The following is an 18,197-nucleotide window of genomic DNA, read 5'->3' as shown; positions in this document are numbered from 1 at the left end:
TCACAGTTCAGATTTTGATAATTATTTTTCCTGTGGGTTGAGATCGTCACAACCTTCACTTAGTTTGTGAAATTTTCGTGACTTCTATAATTACTTATTAGTTTTCTACCGATGGACTATAGATCTCATGTGGTTCCATCCAAGGTAGGATATTACTTAGAAAATAATAGTAAGGGAAGATAATTTATGGGACAGTAAAATCTTAATTTATGGACGTTCATACTAATAAAATGTTGATGTAGGAGGGTAAGTGAAAAATTATCCGCAATGTAGGTCATACTTTTACTGCAATACAAATAGGACATGTATGTTGGCATCATTTTTCAATATAGTTCCTTTGCTTTCCAACGCAGTTGGTCAATCCTTGCACAATCTTCCTGATGTCGTCACAAAAGAAGGTTTTCGGGTGAGCAGCGAGCCTCGCAAGCAGAGCGTCCTCCACTTCTTGGTCTGAGGTAAATCCATGGCCTCTTAAGGCCTCTTTGCATGGACCAAACAAATGGTTGTTGGAAATCAGGAATATAAGGAAGATGGGGCATTACCTCAGGCTTGAGTTTTGGGAGCGTTTCAGAAGTGTGGGCAGCGGTATGTGGTAGGTCATTATCGTGCAGAAGTAGTCCTCGGATTTCGCTTCGAATTGCAGGCTTTAGGCCGTCAGCAAGCGTCGCACTGTAACACGCTATGTTTACTGTTATGTCACTCCCCTGATAATGTTCCAGTGCAGGACCCTGTGCGGCCCAAAGAACGGTATGCATCAGTTTTCCTGTGGGAGATAGGGTTTTGAACTTATTCCTTCTGTGCAACTGCGGATGTTTCCGTTCCACACTCTGACGTTTACTTTGCGGCTCGTATGGTGAATGCATGTTTCGTAATCAGTGATGATTCATTACCATGTTTTTGTCAAATGTCCAAGCGCGTTTGTTTATGAAACACAGTGGTTTGTTTCGGGACCCATCTCGCACAGTCTTTGTGATACCCGAGTCTACAGTGGATGGTTTCGAAGGCAGAAACATGACTAATTAGCAAAGTATGTGCCACTTCATCAATGGAAATGAAATGAGCGTTTGGCGTCTTTGGCCGTGGGGCCCCTTGCGGGCAGGACCGGCCGCCGTGGTGCGGGTCGTATGACATTCGGTGCCACATTGGGTGACCTGCGGTCCGGATGGGGATGAAATGATGATGAAGGAAGCAGCACACCCAGCATCTGAGCGGGGAAATTTCCCGACCCAACCGGGAATCGAACCCGGGCCCGTAGGACGGCAATCCTTTACGCTGACCACTCGGCTATCGGGGCGAATACTTCATTGATGGTCATTCGTCTACCAGAAACATGTCCCGTGCACGCTCAATGCTGTCATCATTTGCAGCTGTGGATGGTCATCCGGCTCCCTTCCCATGCGTAACACTTGCGCAACCATTTTTGAATTTTGCGATCCGTTCATAGGTACTCTGTTGCGGTCAATCGTTGTTCCCATATTGTGCCGTAGATCTGTGACGCATTGAGACCTCTGGTACCCCACCGAACTCAAAAACCGGATTACGGCTCGTTGTTCTCCTTTGGTTCAACCCTCTAGAAGAGTAGCCATCGTCTGTCTGCAGCAAAAGAAAGACAAATGAAGAAATTAAAGTCAAACTTCCATAGCAGAACCAACAGCAGAACAATAAAATAAAATAAAAGTATGACCAATGTAAGAAGAGTTAAGTCAACATTGCGGATAATTTTTGACTTACCGTCGTAGATACGTCATATTGACGTACATCTCTCATGGCATTGTCGGCTGCGACGCTCTCTAACTGTTTAATGCCTAAACTAAGCTTTCTCCTTTCCCTTCCATTGAGCAATGTTGTATTCTGAAGCTGTGTTGTCTTATATATACCGGGTGATCAAAAAGTCAGTATAAATTTGAAAAGTGAATAAATCACGGTATTATGTAGGTAGAGAGGTACAAATTGACACACAAGCTTGGAATGACATGGGGCTTTATTAGAAACAAAAAAATACAAACGTTCATAAATGTCCGACAGATGGTGCTTCATCTGATCAGAATAGCAATAATTAGCATAACAAAGTAAGACAAAGCAAAGATGGTGTTCTTTACAGGAAATGCCCAATATGTCCACCATCATTCCCGAATAATAGCTGTAGTCGAGGAATAATGTTGTGAAGAGCACTGTAAAGTATGTCCGGAGTTACGGTGAGGCATTGGCGTCGGATGTTGTCTTTCAGCATCCCTAGAGATGTCGGTCGATCACGATACACTCGCGACTTCAGGTGACCCCAAAGCCAATAATCGCACGGACTGAGGTCTGGGGACCTGGGAAGCAAAGCATGAGGGAAGTGGCGGCTGAGCACACGATCATCACCAAACGACGCGCGCAACAGATCTTTCACGCGTCTAGCAATACTTTTTTTTGTTGTTCTAATAAACCCCATGTCATTCCAAGCATATGTGTCAATTTTTATCTCTCTATCAACATTACTTCGTAGTTCATTAAGTTTTCAAATCGTTGACAGAACCGACTGCGGACCTTTGGTGCAGAGCCGGGTGGAGGGTCTGAATCAGAGGCTCAGACGGTTTTGCCACCGTATTGGCTGCAGATTCCTTGACTTGCGCCATAGGGTGGTGGGGTTTCGGGTTCCGCTGAATAGGTCAGGAGTTCACTACACTCAGCTGGCGGCTACACGGGTAGCGGAGGCTGTGTGGCGTGGACTGGGCGGTTTTTTAGGTTAGAAGGCCTCGGGAAAGTGCGGGATGGGCTGCAATGTCAAAGGGTGCTTGGCAATTACAGGACGTGCTTGGATCAAGGAACAGTCGGAATTATAGTTGTAAATTGTTGTAGTTGCGCTGGAAAAGTCCCTGAGCTTCAAGCGCTAATAGAAAGCACAGAAGCTGATATCGTTATAGGTACAGAAAGCTGGCTAAAGCCTGAAATAAGTTCTGCAGAAATTTTTACGAAGTCTCAGACGGTGTTCAGGAAAGATAGATTAGGCAGAATTGGTGGTGGAGTGTTGGTGTCTGTCAGTAGTGGTTTATCTTGTAGTGAAGTCGAAGTAGATACTCTGTGCGAATTGGTGTGGGTGGAGGTTATACTTAACAGCCGAATTAAGTTAATAATTGGCTCCTTCTACCGACCCCCAGACTCCGATGATACAGTTGCGGAACAGTTCAGAGAAAGTTTGAGTCTCGTAACAAATAAATACCCCACTCATACGGTTATAGTTGGTGGGGACTTCAACCTACCCTCGGTATGTTGGCAAAAATACTTGTTCAAAACCGGTGGTAGGCACAAAACGTCTTCCGAGATTGTCCTAAATGCATTCTCCGAAAATTATTTAGAGCAGTTAGTCCACGAACCCACGCGAATTGTAAATGGTTGCGAAAACACACTTGACCTCTTGGCCACAAACAATCCAGAGCTGATAGAGAGCATCATGACTGATACAGGGATTAGTGATCACAAGGTCGTTGTAGCTAGGCTCAATACCATTTCTTCCAAATCCATCAGAAACAAACGCAAAATAATTTTATTTAAAAAAGCGGATAAAGTACCACTAGAAGCCTTCCTAAAAGACAATTTCCATTCCTTCCGAACTGACTATGCGAATGTAGACGAGATGTGGCTCAAATTCAAAGATATAGTAGCAACAGCAATTGAGATATTCATACCTCATAAATTGGTAAGAGATGGAACGGATCCCCCGTGGTACACAAAAAAGGTCCGAACGCTGTTGCAGAGGCAACGGAAAAAGCATGCGAAGTTCAGAAGAACGCGAAATCCTGAAGATGGGCTAAAATTTACAGACGCGCGAAATTTGGCACGTACTTCGATGCGAGATGCCTTTAATAGGTTCCACAACGAAACATTGTCTCGAAATTTGGTAGAAAATCCGAAGAAATTCTGGTCGTATGTAAAGTACACAAGCGGCAAGACGCAGTCAATACCTTCGCTGCGCAGTGCCGATGGTACTGTTATCGACGACTGCGCCGCTAAAGCGGAGTTATTGAACGCAGTTTTCCGAAATTCCTTCACCAGGGAAGACGAATGGAATATTCCAGAATTTGAAACACGAACATCTGCTAGCATGAGTTTCTTAGAAGTAGATACCTTAGGGGTTGCGAAGCAACTCAAATCGCTTGATACGGGCAAGTCTTCAGGTCCAGATTGTATACCGATTAGGTTCCTTTCAGATTACGCTGATACTATAGCTCCCTACTTAGCACTCATATACAACCGCTCGCTCACCGATAGATCTGTACCTACAGATTGGAAAATTGCGCAGGTCGCACCAGTGTTCAAGAAGGGTAGTAGGAGTAATCCATTTAACTACAGACCTATATCATTGACGTCGGTTTGCAGTAGGGTTTTGGAGCATATACTGTATTCAAACATTATGAATCACCTCGAAGGGAACGATCTATTGACACGTAATCAGCATGGCTTCAGAAAACATCGCTCTTGTGCAACGCAGCTAGCTCTTTATTCGCACGAAGTAATGGCCGCTATCGACAGGGGATCTCAAGTTGATTCCGTATTTCTAGATTTCCGGAAAGCTTTTGACACCGTTCCTCACAAGCGACTTCTAATCAAGCTGCGGAGCTATGGGGTATCGTCTCAGTTGTGCGACTGGATTCGTGATTTCCTGTCAGGAAGGTCACAGTTCGTAGTAATAGACGGCAAATCATCGAGTAAAACTGAAGTGATATCAGGTGTTCCCCAAGGAAGCGTCCTGGGACCTCTACTGTTCCTGATCTATATAAATGACCTGGGTGACAATCTGAGCAGTTCTCTTAGGTTGTTCGCAGATGATGCTGTAATTTACCGTCTAGTAAAGTCATCCGAAGACCAGTATCAGCTGCAAAGCGATTTAGAAAAGATTGCTGTATGGTGTGTCAGGTGGCAGTTGACGCTAAATAACGAAAAGTGTGAGATGATCCACATGAGTTCCAAAAGAAATCCGTTGGAATTCGATTACTCGATAAATAGTACAATTCTCAATGCTGTCAATTCAACTAAGTACCTGGGTGTTAAAATTACAAACAACTTCAGTTGGAAGGACCACATAGATAATATTGTCGGGAAGGCGAGCCAAAGGTTGCGTTTCATTGGCAGGACACTTAGAAGATGCAACAAGTCCACTAAAGAGACAGCTTACACTACACTCGTTCGTCCTCTGTTAGAATATTGCTGCGCGGTGTGGGATCCTTACCAGGTGGGATTGACGGAGGACATCGAGAGGGTGCAAAGAAGGGCAGCTCGTTTTGTATTATCGCGTTATAGGGGAGAGAGTGTGGCAGATATGATACACGAGTTGGGATGGAAGTCATTACAGCATAGACGTTTTTCGTCGCGGCGAGACCTTTTTACGAAATTTCAGTCACCAACTTTCTCTTCCGAATGCGAAAATATTTTGTTGAGCCCAACCTACATAGGTAGGAATGATCATCAAAATAAAATAAGAGAAATCAGAGCTCGAACAGAAAGGTTTAGGTGTTCGTTTTTCCCGCTCGCTGTTCGGGAGTGGAATAGTAGAGAGATAGTATGATTGTGGTTCGATGAACCCTCTGCCAAGCACTTAAATGTGAATTGCAGAGTAGTCATGTAGATGTAGATACTGACTTTTTGATCATATAGCCATTAAAATTGCTTCACCAAGAAGAAATGCAGATGGTAAACGGGTCTTCATTGGACAAATATATTATAGTAGAACTGACATGTGACTACATTTTCACGCAATTTGGTTGCATATATCCTGAGAAATCAGTGCCCAGAAGAACCACCTCTGGCCTTAATAACGGCCCTGATACGCCTGGGCATTGTGTCATACAGAGCTTGGATGGCGTGTACAGGTACAGCTTCCCGTGCAGCTTCAACACGATACCATAGTTCATCAAGACTAGTGACTGGGCCAGTCACCAACTGGCAACGAGCCAGTTGCTCGACCACCATTGACCAGACGTTTTCAGTTGGTGAGAAATCTGGAGAATGTGCTGGCCAGGGCAGCAGTCGAACGTTTTCTGTATCCAGAAAGGCCCGTACAGGACCTGCAACATGCAGTAATGCATTATCCTGCTGAAGTGTAGGGTTTCGCAGGTATCGAAATAAGGGTACAGATACGGGTCGTAACACATCTGAAATTTAACGTCCAGTGTTCAAAGTGCCGACAATGCGAAAAAGAGGTGACCGAGACGTGTAATCAGTGGCACCCCATCCCATCTCGCCGGGTGATACGCCAGTATGGCGATGACGAATACACGCTTCCAATGTGCGTTCACCGCGATGTCGCCAAACACGGATGCGCCCGTCAGGATGCTGTAAACAGAACCTGGATTCGACCGAAAAAATGACGTTTTGCATTCGTGCACCCAGGTTCGTCGTTTAGTACACCATCGCAGGCGCTCCTGTCTCTGATGCAGCGTCAGGGGTAACCACAAACATGGTCTCCGAGCTGATAGTCCATGCTGCTGCAAATGTCGTCGAACTCTTCGAGCAGATGGTTGTTGCCTTGCAAACGTCCCCATCTATTGACTCGGGGTTCGAGACGTGGCTGCACGCTCCGTTACAGCCATGCGGTTAAGTTGCCTGTCATCTCGACTGATAGTGATACGAGGTTCCGTATTACCGTCCTGAACCCATCGATTCCATATTTTGCTAACAGTCACTGGATCTCGACCAACGCGAGCAGCAATGTCGCGATACTATAAACTGCAATCGCGGTAGGCTACAATTCGACCCTTATCGAAGTCAGAAACGTGATGGAACGCATTTCTCCTCCTTACACGAGGCATCACAACAACGTTTCACCAGGCAACGACGGTCAACAGCTGTTTTGTGTATGAGAAATCGGTTGGAAACTTTCCTCATGTCAGCATTTTGTAGGTTTCGCCACCGGCGCGAACCTTGTGTGAATGCTCTGGAAAGCTAATCATTTGCATATCACAGCATTTTCTTCCTGTCGGTTGAATCTCGCGTCTGTAGCACGTCATCTTCGTGGTGTAGCAATTTTAATGCCCAGTAGCTCCGCAAGACACTGAACGGTGCGTGGCGTATGGTACATATTATCACTACCAGTCATTTCCTTTACTGTACAAGTCGCACATAGAGCGAGGGAAGAACGGCTATCTATATGCCTCCATACGAGGCCTAATTTGACGTATCTTATCAACGTGGTCCTTACTCGCAATGTATGTTGATGGCAGTAGAATCGTTCGGCAGTCAGCTTCAAATAACGTTTCTCTAAACTTTATCAATAGAGTTTGTCGAAAAGAACGTCCCCTTCCCTACAGGGACTCTCATTTGTGTTCCCGAAGCATCTTCGAACGTGCCGGAGGCAAACCCAGCAGCCCGCCTCTGAATTGCTCCGATATCTTCCTTCAATCCGACCTGCTACGATTCCCAAACACTCGAGCAGTACTCCCAATAAATCGATGTCGACCATTCACCTTCCCTATCTCCGTTCTCACATGTTCGTTCCACCTAACATCACTTTGCAACCTTACTCCCAAATACCTAAATGACTTCATTGTGCCAAGCAGGACACTAGTAATACTCTATCAGAACATTACAGCTTTGATCTTCCTACTCATTCCGATACCATTCATCACACCAACTGGAAATTTTGTCTAACTTGCCTCGTTTTATCCTATAACCGCTCACCCTCGACACCTCACCATCAGCAGCCAACCCTTCCTCCAAATCATTTATGAATGTAGAGAACAACAGCCGTCCTATCCAACTGCCCTGAGGCAATACTGACGATATACTAGTTTCTGATGAACATTCGCCGTTGGGGGCAACATGAGATTTAGGTGACAATGGTAATTGGGTGTGAAGAATAGTGTCATGGCTTAGTTGATGATTATGACAGACAAGGGAATATGTGAAACACAGTGCCTGCACGTCACCTACTCCTCTCGAATAGCACTATGCTAGATCTCTGAGCATAATGCTCCCACCTAACGGACGGATCACTATGTTACAGTGTCACGTGCCCTGACTCCAAGAGGCACAGTGACGAGATTTGTAATTTAACCCAGTGCATTGACGCAACTTGTGGTGAGCAGGAGCCTCTCTTATTCTTGACAATTGCTTTTTTTCTACCCCCGTCAAGCGTATTTACAGGATTTCGCTACAGAGGCGAGCAACATATTGACGATTATTTAACATGATTATTGTTTAACATCGACTTGTTAGCTTTGGTACTAAATTGTCGGTAGGTTAGTTTATTTTGCAAACTTTCATTCATCTAGGAATATTTTCTGGGTTTATTCTCCAGCTGAAGAAAAAGTATTCGTTGCCCAATATGTGCAACAGGATTATATGACTTTCACATCATTAACCAGCTGTAACATACCACTTATGCAACTACACCAACGTGCGCACCGGTGGTTTATTGGCCGCTATCGGTGAGCTTAATGGGCGACCTAATTTGTTGGTTTGAGCCGTTATGACGTCCTAGGGGTTGGTTGTACACTGTCGCACTGAAGGTCATACATTTAACACGCAATTGATCCTTACTCCTATTAAATAAGTGGGCAACTCACTCAATCATATATGTAAGTAAGTGAAATTACTGATACATTCTGATGGATTAATGATGTTGGCGGAGCCAGAGGTTTATCGCTTAAACCAAATAAATCTTTGAATGTGTGAATGGCAGCCTCACATTAGTTGCAGTTTCAAATGAAAAAGCAATTGAACAATAAATAATGTATGTAGTGTGAGCAGAGCATCGAAAACAGGAACACGTGCGAGCAAAGTTTATTTAACTGCAAATTAATTCACAAAGACACTTAGAGCCTGGAATCGTTGATTCCCACCGCCAATCGTGACTTATACCGAAGATCTATCTGGATTAACCAGTGCAAAAATCATGCACCACACACGAATATAAATGTCGACTGTAGGAAATAATTACAGTTCGCTGCTTCCTATAACAAAGATAAAGTTCATATAGTCGCTCAAAATCAATCATCAAATATACAGTCGAATAATCTAAGCCCAGTGATACGTAAAAGTATGTAAATCACAAATTATTCCAAGTCCAACGAACAGTTAACTAGGTATCTCATGCTGCTTCTCAGCCGTACAGCAGCGTCAACTATTACACTATGTGATCAAAAGCATCCGGACACCACCAAAAAATACCTTTTTCATATTAGGTGCATTGTGCAGCCACCTACTGCCAGGTACTCTATATCAGTGACGTCAGTAGTCATTAGACATCGTGTGAGAGCAGAAAGGGGCGCACCGCGGAACTCGCGGACTTCGAAAGTGGTCAGCTGATGGGGTGTCACTTGTGTCTGTACACGAGATTTCCACACTCCTAAACATCCCTATGTCCTCTGTTTCCGATGTGATAGTGAGGTAGAAACGTAAGGGACACGTACAGCACGAAAGCGTACAGGACGACCTCGTCTGTTGATTGACAGAGACCGCCGTCAGCTGAAGAGGCTCATAATGTGTAATTGGTAGACCTCTATCCAGACGATCAAACAGAAATTCCAATTTGCATCAGAATCCACCGCCAGTGCTATGACAGTTAGGCGGAAAGTGAGGAAACTTGCATTTCATGGTCGACCGGCTGCTTATAAGCCACACGTCACGACGGTAAATGCCCAACGACGCCTCGCTTGGTGTAAGGAGCGTAAATATTGGACAATTGAACAGTGGAAAAACGTTGTGTGGAGTGACGGATCACGGTACACATTGTGGCGATCCGATGGCAGGGTGTGGGTATGGCGAATGCCCGGTGAACGCCTCTGCCAACGTGTGTAGTGCCAAAAAGTAAAATTCGGAGACGATAGTGTTATGGTTTAGTCGTGTTTTTCATGGAGGAGACTTGCATCCCTTGCTGTTTTGCGTGGAACTATTACAGCACAGGCCTACATTGATGTTTTAAGCGTCTTCTTACTTCCCACTGTTGAAGAGCAATTCGGGGATGGCGATTGCATCTTTCAACACATTCAAGCACCTGTTCCTAATGCACTGCCTGTGGGGGGAATGGTTACACGACAACAACATCGCTGTCATGGCCTAGCTTGCACAGAGTCCTAGAACGGATTTGGTATGTTTTGGAACGCCAACTTCGTGCCAAGCCTCACCGATCGTCATCGGTACTTCTCCTCAGTGCTGCACTCCGTGAAGAATGGGCTGCCATTCCCCAAGAAAGTTCAAGCATATGATTGAACGTATGCTTGGGAGAGTGAAAGCTGTCATCACTGAATTCCAGCATTAATGATAAGGGCGCCACGAACTTGTAAGTATCCGGATACTTTTGTTCACATAGTGTACCAGTAAGAAACGACGAAAAACCAAAGCCAAAACGCACGCTCCAGCTCACCCTTAATGATTTCTACGGCGTCACGCAGTACTGAATAATTGTTGTTGTTGTCTTCAGTCCTAAGACTGGTTTGATGCAGCTCTCCATGCTACTCTATCCTGTGCAAGCTTCTTCATCTCCCAGTACCTACTGCAACCTACATCCTTCTGAATCTGCTTAGTGTATTCATCTCTTGGTGTCCCTCTACAATTTTTACCCTCCACGCTGCGATCCAATGCTAAATTTGTGATCCCTTGATGCCTCAAAACATGTCCTACCAACCGATCCCTTCTTCTAGCCAAGTTGTGCCACAAACTTCTCTTCTCCCCAATCCTATTCAATACCTCCTCATTAGTTACGTGATCTGTCCACCTTATCTTCAGCATTCTTCTGTAGCACCACATTTCGAAAGCTTCTATTCTCTTCTTGTCCAAACTGAATAATAGGTACATAAATAATAATCACTATTCGTATCTAATGGCACATACATCCATATCCACACGTATTATAAAAATGGACGTTCGTATGTATATGTATCTTTATGTATGAATGATATATGTCCTCCTAAACCCCAGATCGATTTCAGCTAAATTTAGTACACAGTACACTATGTGGAAAGAAATCCTGTTGGAGTAAGAACCAACAACTTTCTATAGGGGAAGAAGTGAAAGGCGAAGAGAAGAGAGGAGGAGAAGATGGAGCCGGCAGAGAGGGGGAACGAACAGATGGACAGTGGTGGAAAGGCAGATGGATAGAGGAGGGGGGGAAGAGATGGAGAGGTCCATGAGGATATTGACAGGGAGAGGGAGGAGGAGATTACAGGGAGTGAGGGGTGGAGGTGGTGGAGAGACGGAATAGGTTGAAGAGATGTAGAAAGGGGGAGGAGCAGTTGGAACTAGAAAGAGGGAGGAGGAAGTGGGCAGAGTAAGGGAAGTGGAGGGGATTAGGAGGCGGAAGAGGAAGACATGGATAGAGAAACGAAAGAGGAGGAGATGGACAGAGAAAGGAGAGGATGAAGTTAGAGGGGAGATGGAAGAGGGAGAATAAGCAGATGGACAGTAAGGGGAAATGCAGGTGGACAGGGAGAATGAGAGGAGAAAATAGACACCGATATGGAAGACATAGAGAGACGGAGAGATAGAGAGAGAGAGAGAGATAGAGAGAGAGAGAGAGAGAGAGAGAGAGAGAGAGAGAGAGACACGAGGAGATGGACGAAGAGTGAGAGATGGAGCTAGTGCACAGAGAGAGGGAATGGAGGAGCTGGGCGGAGATGGGGGAGGAGGAGTTGGAAAGAAATGGGAAAAAGATTAGAATAAATACATACCTGGGCAGATCCACAGGCAGTGAAAGATAATGAGATATTGTTAAAATTATTGCGATCCTTTTACGAACGTCGACTGAAACAAGATACAGTATTAAACAAGTTGTCAACATAATTCACAAATCATGCCTACTTCTGGGTTTATAGCGTGACTAGAAATTACGTAAAATTGTAAATACATGTGACGCATTTGTAGAACGTGTGTGCTTCTGCTCCTTAGTCGGGATGTATTTTATTTTCATATTTTATTCAATGCAATTCACACCTCCATCGCGGTTTCATATAATTTTGCTAATCCCTTAATACCGCCCGATGTGAGTTCCTGTCGTACCAAAGCGACGCTAGTAAAAGGAAGCCTAATTATTTTTGAGCGCCAGTGACGAGAGGTGCAGATTCTACTCGAAGCTGCCAACGCCTCTGACATGTGCTTCCGTCTCCTGAGTTTTTTGCGTATTTGTAGAATCATTTGCTTTCCGGATTTTCGGCACGCTCACGAGATGTTATCGTCATTGTGTGGACAATTATATCAAGATCCATAGGTAAATTCACTTCTGAATTTTTTAATTTGTTCTATAGCACGTATGACCTGACATAAATAACATTTTACTCCAATAAACTACTGGCACATGCATGTAAATTCGTAAATGGTGTTTGTATAAATTACGCATCATTAGGCCATCGTGTATCTTCCAAGTGCATTCAAGACATGAAATCATGTGACGTGATTACAAAGACTTCTTTTGATTTGCAGCACCAGAATACGTCAGTGACCTACCCTAATTTGTAATAGGTTTACAATAATTCATATTAACATCCAACTACAACATTGTTTTGACTGATTACATTTTACTTTTATTGCGATGTAGTAATTCCAATGAAATGTTGATACTTTCTTTATGAACGATGGATCCCCGAGGTCTTATGCTCCACTAAATACAAGTGAAGATTTCAAAGCTCGCGTGCTACATGCGGAGCGGAGTGTTGCAGTTCTAAAATTACCTGTAATAAACAAAACAATTTACTAGAATTCAAATCCAGAATAGCAGACGTACTTTGAAAGAGTGGAAAATGCATGGCAAAAGGATACAGACATTCATACAGCATGAAGGCACAATTACAATGCAAGAAACATCAGGGTCCATCGAAATCGATCCCACATAAGTCTACCTGTATTGATGTAGTAGGTCATTGGTCTCAGGTGACAGACACAAGGCAAAGACGTGAAAGACGAAATTCTAAACGAGAGACAATATTCATCTGTCGTACATGTAACTTTTCCTCTGATTCTAAACAGGACAATAAACTGTTTCCGAGAATTTCACGAACAAGGGTATACCAAAATAAGTGTTGTAAGTGCTCGATTCTCAAAAGGCTGTTGTCGCAAATATGTTATATATATTACTTCGTAACACTTCATTACTGATTAAAAAATATGATTTTTTATTTTTTCAAGTAGAAAGTTATTCATGTATTTAGGATTAATGACCATTTACATAATTAAGCAGTCGAAGTATAAAACAGTAAATAGCGGACGCTCATCCACGAGGAAGAAAGACTGTGTATCGATATAGGAAATCCATACTGCCTTCATACTAGCTGTAACTGTGAACTAATTATAGTATATAGTAATTTATAGTATATAGTATTCTGATACACTTGCATGCGTTGGAAAGTAACTTCTTGTTGAGGTTACCGACACGACAGATTTTCTTTCTTATTTCATATGATAATCTATCACAAGTAAAACAACTGTAGCTTCCTTAATATGCAAGCTAGAATCGTTCTTTAAGTTGCTCATCCCATTGCTGCGGTTTTTAGTTTTTATGGAGGACTTGGATTTCTGTGTTACGTTTTCTGGGTCTGTCACATAGTTCCGTAGAAAATACACCAGAGGGAGACGTAGTAGCTTGGTACACTTTCCAGACATTCGCCTCTACCCATTCCTGTAATAGAATTTTAATGTATTTTCTTATTCCACTTTTAAGTGATGGCATTCCCTTCTTACGCGCTGCAGATATTTTTTTATTTAAAATTAGTCCTAAAAATTAAGGTTTTTAAAATGTGAAAATTTGTTCCAAGGTACAATATGGTCGTGTACTTAGGTACAACTTAATGGCTTCTTCATGTTACATCATTACTCTACTACACCAATAATCAGTACGTGAAATCATATTAAGCAAAAGTATTATAAAATCTTGTTACATGGGAAATTCATTTTGACGCAGAGTCAATCGAAAACCAAGAGAAATTCCCATGTTCGAGACGGGTTAAGTTGCTAAGACATTAAAGAAACTTAGCTGATTTGCAAGTATTACGTATTCCATTGCAGAAGACCTTCTTTGTTAAAAGATACAAGGTATACACGAATGATGAAGTATGGATAACAGTCCACATGTTATATAAAGCATTCTGAAAATATATCGTTGTTTACTCACCGTAAAATTCCGCAACTGAAGAATTAAAAATATGTTTCAATAATCAATAACATTTTGCATCCAAGCTCGTAAGTCTTTGACCACACTCGGGAAAAACATCCACGTTGTACATGATAACATAGCAAGTTCAAAAATTTCGGTATATGGCCCAGACTCCTTATCTAACAATGGCTTCCTTACAGTTATGCGAGATGTCATATTTACTTCTAAGGCAATGTGTAGTCGATGGAAAGTAAAGAGCGAAGGAACTGAGTTCACTTCGCTCTCAGTTGGGAGGTGGAACCCATTGGCGCTCTGCACGAGTATTTGTTACAAATTGTCTGTGTACTGCATTCCAGTGGCGGCGTTATATTTTGTCGATTGGTCCTTTCCTTCCGTGCCCTCTCGCCGTCAATTTCAGGATGGGGGTGACATGCGTCAGCTGCACTTGAAAGTTACTTGTTGCATGGTGACAATTGGGCATGCAATCTGATGAGCCATGTACGGCAGATTTTTTTCCTTGTAAGTTAGCTCTGACATGTATCCTTCGCCCTACTACGTACATAGATTCGCCTAAAGATGCGGATGAGTCACTAAAACCTGGTACTTTAGACGGTAAACAACTGTACAACTTAGCCGCGCTGTCTTTGGGGCGCCTTGTCACGGTTCGCGCGGCCCCCCCCCCCCCCCCCCCCGTCAGAAGTTCGAGTTCTCCCTCGGGCATGGGTGTGTGTGTGTTGTCCGTAGCGTAAGTTATTTTAAGTAGTGTGTAAGCCTAGGGACCGATGACCTCGGCATTGTGGTCCCATAGGAACTTACAACAAAATTTCCAAATTTGCACAACTGTTCAAAATGGTTCAAATGGCTCTGAGCACTATGGGACTTAACATCTGAGGTCATCAGTCCCCTAGAACTTGAAACTACTTAAACCTAACTAACCTAAGGACATCACACACATCCATGCCCCAGGCATCATTCTAAACGGTGACCGTAGCGGTCCCGCTGTTCTACACTGAAGCGCCTACAACCGCTCGGCCACTGCGGCCGGCGTAGGATTCTACAAAATACAGCTCGAATACAGTTAGCAACCTACAACAGAATCACCTCCTCAGTGCATCTCAGAAACCTTGGTCATGCGGAACTCAACTCGCGTTTCCCTCACATAGTATCTAAAAAGCTATACATCATCCTTGTCTGGAGGGTTTGGTAGTCCTGTTGTAATTGATTTTCAAAGCTACTTCCGAACTTGATCTGTTAAATTATTACTTCGTACGGTGAACTTCGTCTGAGCTGCATGGAAACTGTACAGTGTCATCAATAAATCGAATATGAATCATACATCATTCAACACCTATTCCGGCTTCGTTTCTCCAGTTTAAGCATTAGAAAATCTCCAATAGTTATTCTGAAAATAGTTTTATGATATAGAATCCCGACGCTTCCTTGAGCTATGATTTGCTCCCTATCCTGATTAATGAAAATAGTAGAACTGACGTGCATGTTTTTAATTATACTAGTGCAGGCTGAATCAGTCCCTTGTTTCTTAACGGTTGTTAGTAGATAAAAAATTAGTTGTAACTGAGTCAAGAACTTTCCTAATTACTTTATACATCTGTATATACAAGCGTTTACAATTGAGTAGGAAGTATAGGGCGGTTCAAAAAGAAAGAACAGATTTCTGTACTTTATTACACAGCATGAAAGACAGAAACACATGTCACTAGATAGAGGCGAGTTTATCTGAGTCTATATCATACTCTGCAAGACACATATTGGTGCGTGATGGAGGGTAATTTCGGTACCACTATCTGATCCCTCCAACGCTGTACTACTCGCGAATAGTGCGTGGGAGGAATGACTGTCGGTTAGCCTCTGTATTGGCTCTAATTTCTCGAATTTCCTCCTTCTGATGAATACGAGTGATGTATGCGGGGGGAAGTAATATGTTGTCTGACTCCTCTTGAAAAGTGCTGCCTAGAAATTTCAGTACTAAGTCTCTCCGTGATGAACAACGTCTCTCTTGAAACGTGTACCCCTGGAGTTTGTTTAGAATCCCCGTAACTCTCTCTCGCCAGCTAAACGATCTCGTCACTAAACTCGCCGCTCTACGTTGGATCTTCTCTATCTCCTCTATCAGTCCTGCCTGATAGGTATCCCAGATATATGAACAATACTCAAGAATCGGGAGAACAAGCTCCTTATTAGCTGTTTCCTTCGGGGATGAGTTACATTTCCTTAAGATTCTTCCGATGAATCTTAGTCTTATGCCTGCTTTTCCCACTATCTGTTTTATATGGTCATCCCAGTTAAGTTCGCTCTGGATAGTTACGCCTACACATTTTACGGCTGTCCAGCTGTTTGTCATCAATAGTGTAGCTGTAAAGTAGTGGATTTCTTTTCCTACGGCATTCCGCGGTGGCCGAGCTGTTCTAGGCGCTTCAGTCCGGATCCGCGCGACTGCTACAGTCGCAGGTTCGAATCCTGCCTCGGGCATGGATGTGTGTGATGTCCCTAGGTTAGTTAGGTTTAAGTAGTTCTAAGGTCTAGGGGACTGATGACCACAGATGTTAAGTCCCATAGTGCTCACAGCCATTTTATCTTCTCCTATGTATGCGCAATATGTTACATTTATTTACGTTCAGGATCAACTACCAGAGTATGCAATATTCATCAATTCTCTGCAGGCCGTTCTTCAAATTCTTACTATCTCCTGGCGTTGCTACTTTGTTATAAACAACTGCATCATCTGCGAATAGCCTTAAAAAGCATCCAACGCTTTCTACTAGATCATTTGTATATATTGTGAACAGCAAAGGCAACGGTTCTGTCACACTTCCCTGTGATACTCCATATGTTACCTATCTATCGATTTAGGCCCATTAAGAGCGACGTGTTGAGTTCTATGTGAATGAAAGTCTTGAATCCAATCACAGGTTTGCTCCGATACTCCGTAAGCTCGTATTTGTTTCGTTAAATGGCAGTACGGGATGGTAACAAATGCCTTACTGAAGTGAAGGAACACGGCATCAGTCTGAGCGCCGTTGTCCACTGCGCTGTGACTCTCATGGAGGAGCAGAGCGAGCTGAGTTTCGCATGATCTCTGTTTGCGGAATCCCTGTTGATTTCTATAGAGAAGCTGTTCATTTTCCAAAACGTCATAATTCTTGAGCATAAACATATTTTATAATACCACAACAGACTGACGTCAACGATCTAGGTCTGTAGTTGTGTGGATCTGTCTTACGGCCTTTCTTAAATACGAGAATGACTTGTGCTTTTTTTCAGTCGTTAGGTACCTTTCGTTGCTCAAGCGGATCTACGATAAATTACTGCTAGAAGGGGAGCAAGTTCTTTCGCTTGATCTTTATAGAATCTTATAGGTATCTCATCTGGTCCACTCGATTGTAGGTGCTTTGCAATTCCGCGATCGCTTATCTCAATATCTGCCATTTCGACGTCCGCACGACGATTGATAGGAGGGACAGTGTTACGATCTGCCACGGTGAAACAACTTCGGAAGACCGAATTCAGTATTTCGGCTTTCTCATTGTTATCTTCCGTTACGGTGCCGGTGTGGTCGCTGAGAGAATGAATAGATGATTTTGACCCACTTACTTATTTTACGTACGACCAAAATCTCTTGGGGTTTTTACTCAGGTTGTTTGGCAACGTCTTACTTTAGAAATCATTGAACGCTTCTCTCAAGTTATACGTTCGCAGACACACTATACCATTCACTCAACATAAACACTATGGGTTGCTCGAGAAACATCAAAATGGTAGATCATTTCATTTGACACACAAGTCGAAGAGTCCCTTTATATTGTATCTATAACTTCATCAACTGAATGTCTGAATTAGATAAGACTAGCTGCCATAGGCAGGACAAAGACTCTGTTATTTACAACCATCCTCCCCCCCTCTTCTCCCATAGAAAAGAATCGCAAGATGTGAAGTCTGGCGATGTGGGACGCCAAAAGCAGTGAACAGAAACTTGTTGTGCACCTCCTTCAATCCAACGTTGTGGGATGCTGCTGCTATGATCAGGCCGCACCTCAAGGTAAAAGTGAGGAGGGCGCGGTCACATACAAAAATGAAATCACTGGAATATTTGTGAAGTTGAGGAAACAACCAGTCTTAT

Source organism: Schistocerca gregaria, chromosome 1 (assembly GCF_023897955.1).
Source record: "Schistocerca gregaria isolate iqSchGreg1 chromosome 1, iqSchGreg1.2, whole genome shotgun sequence".
Classification (NCBI taxonomy): domain Eukaryota; kingdom Metazoa; phylum Arthropoda; class Insecta; order Orthoptera; family Acrididae; genus Schistocerca; species Schistocerca gregaria.
Note: the sequence above shows the minus strand (reverse complement) of the source record.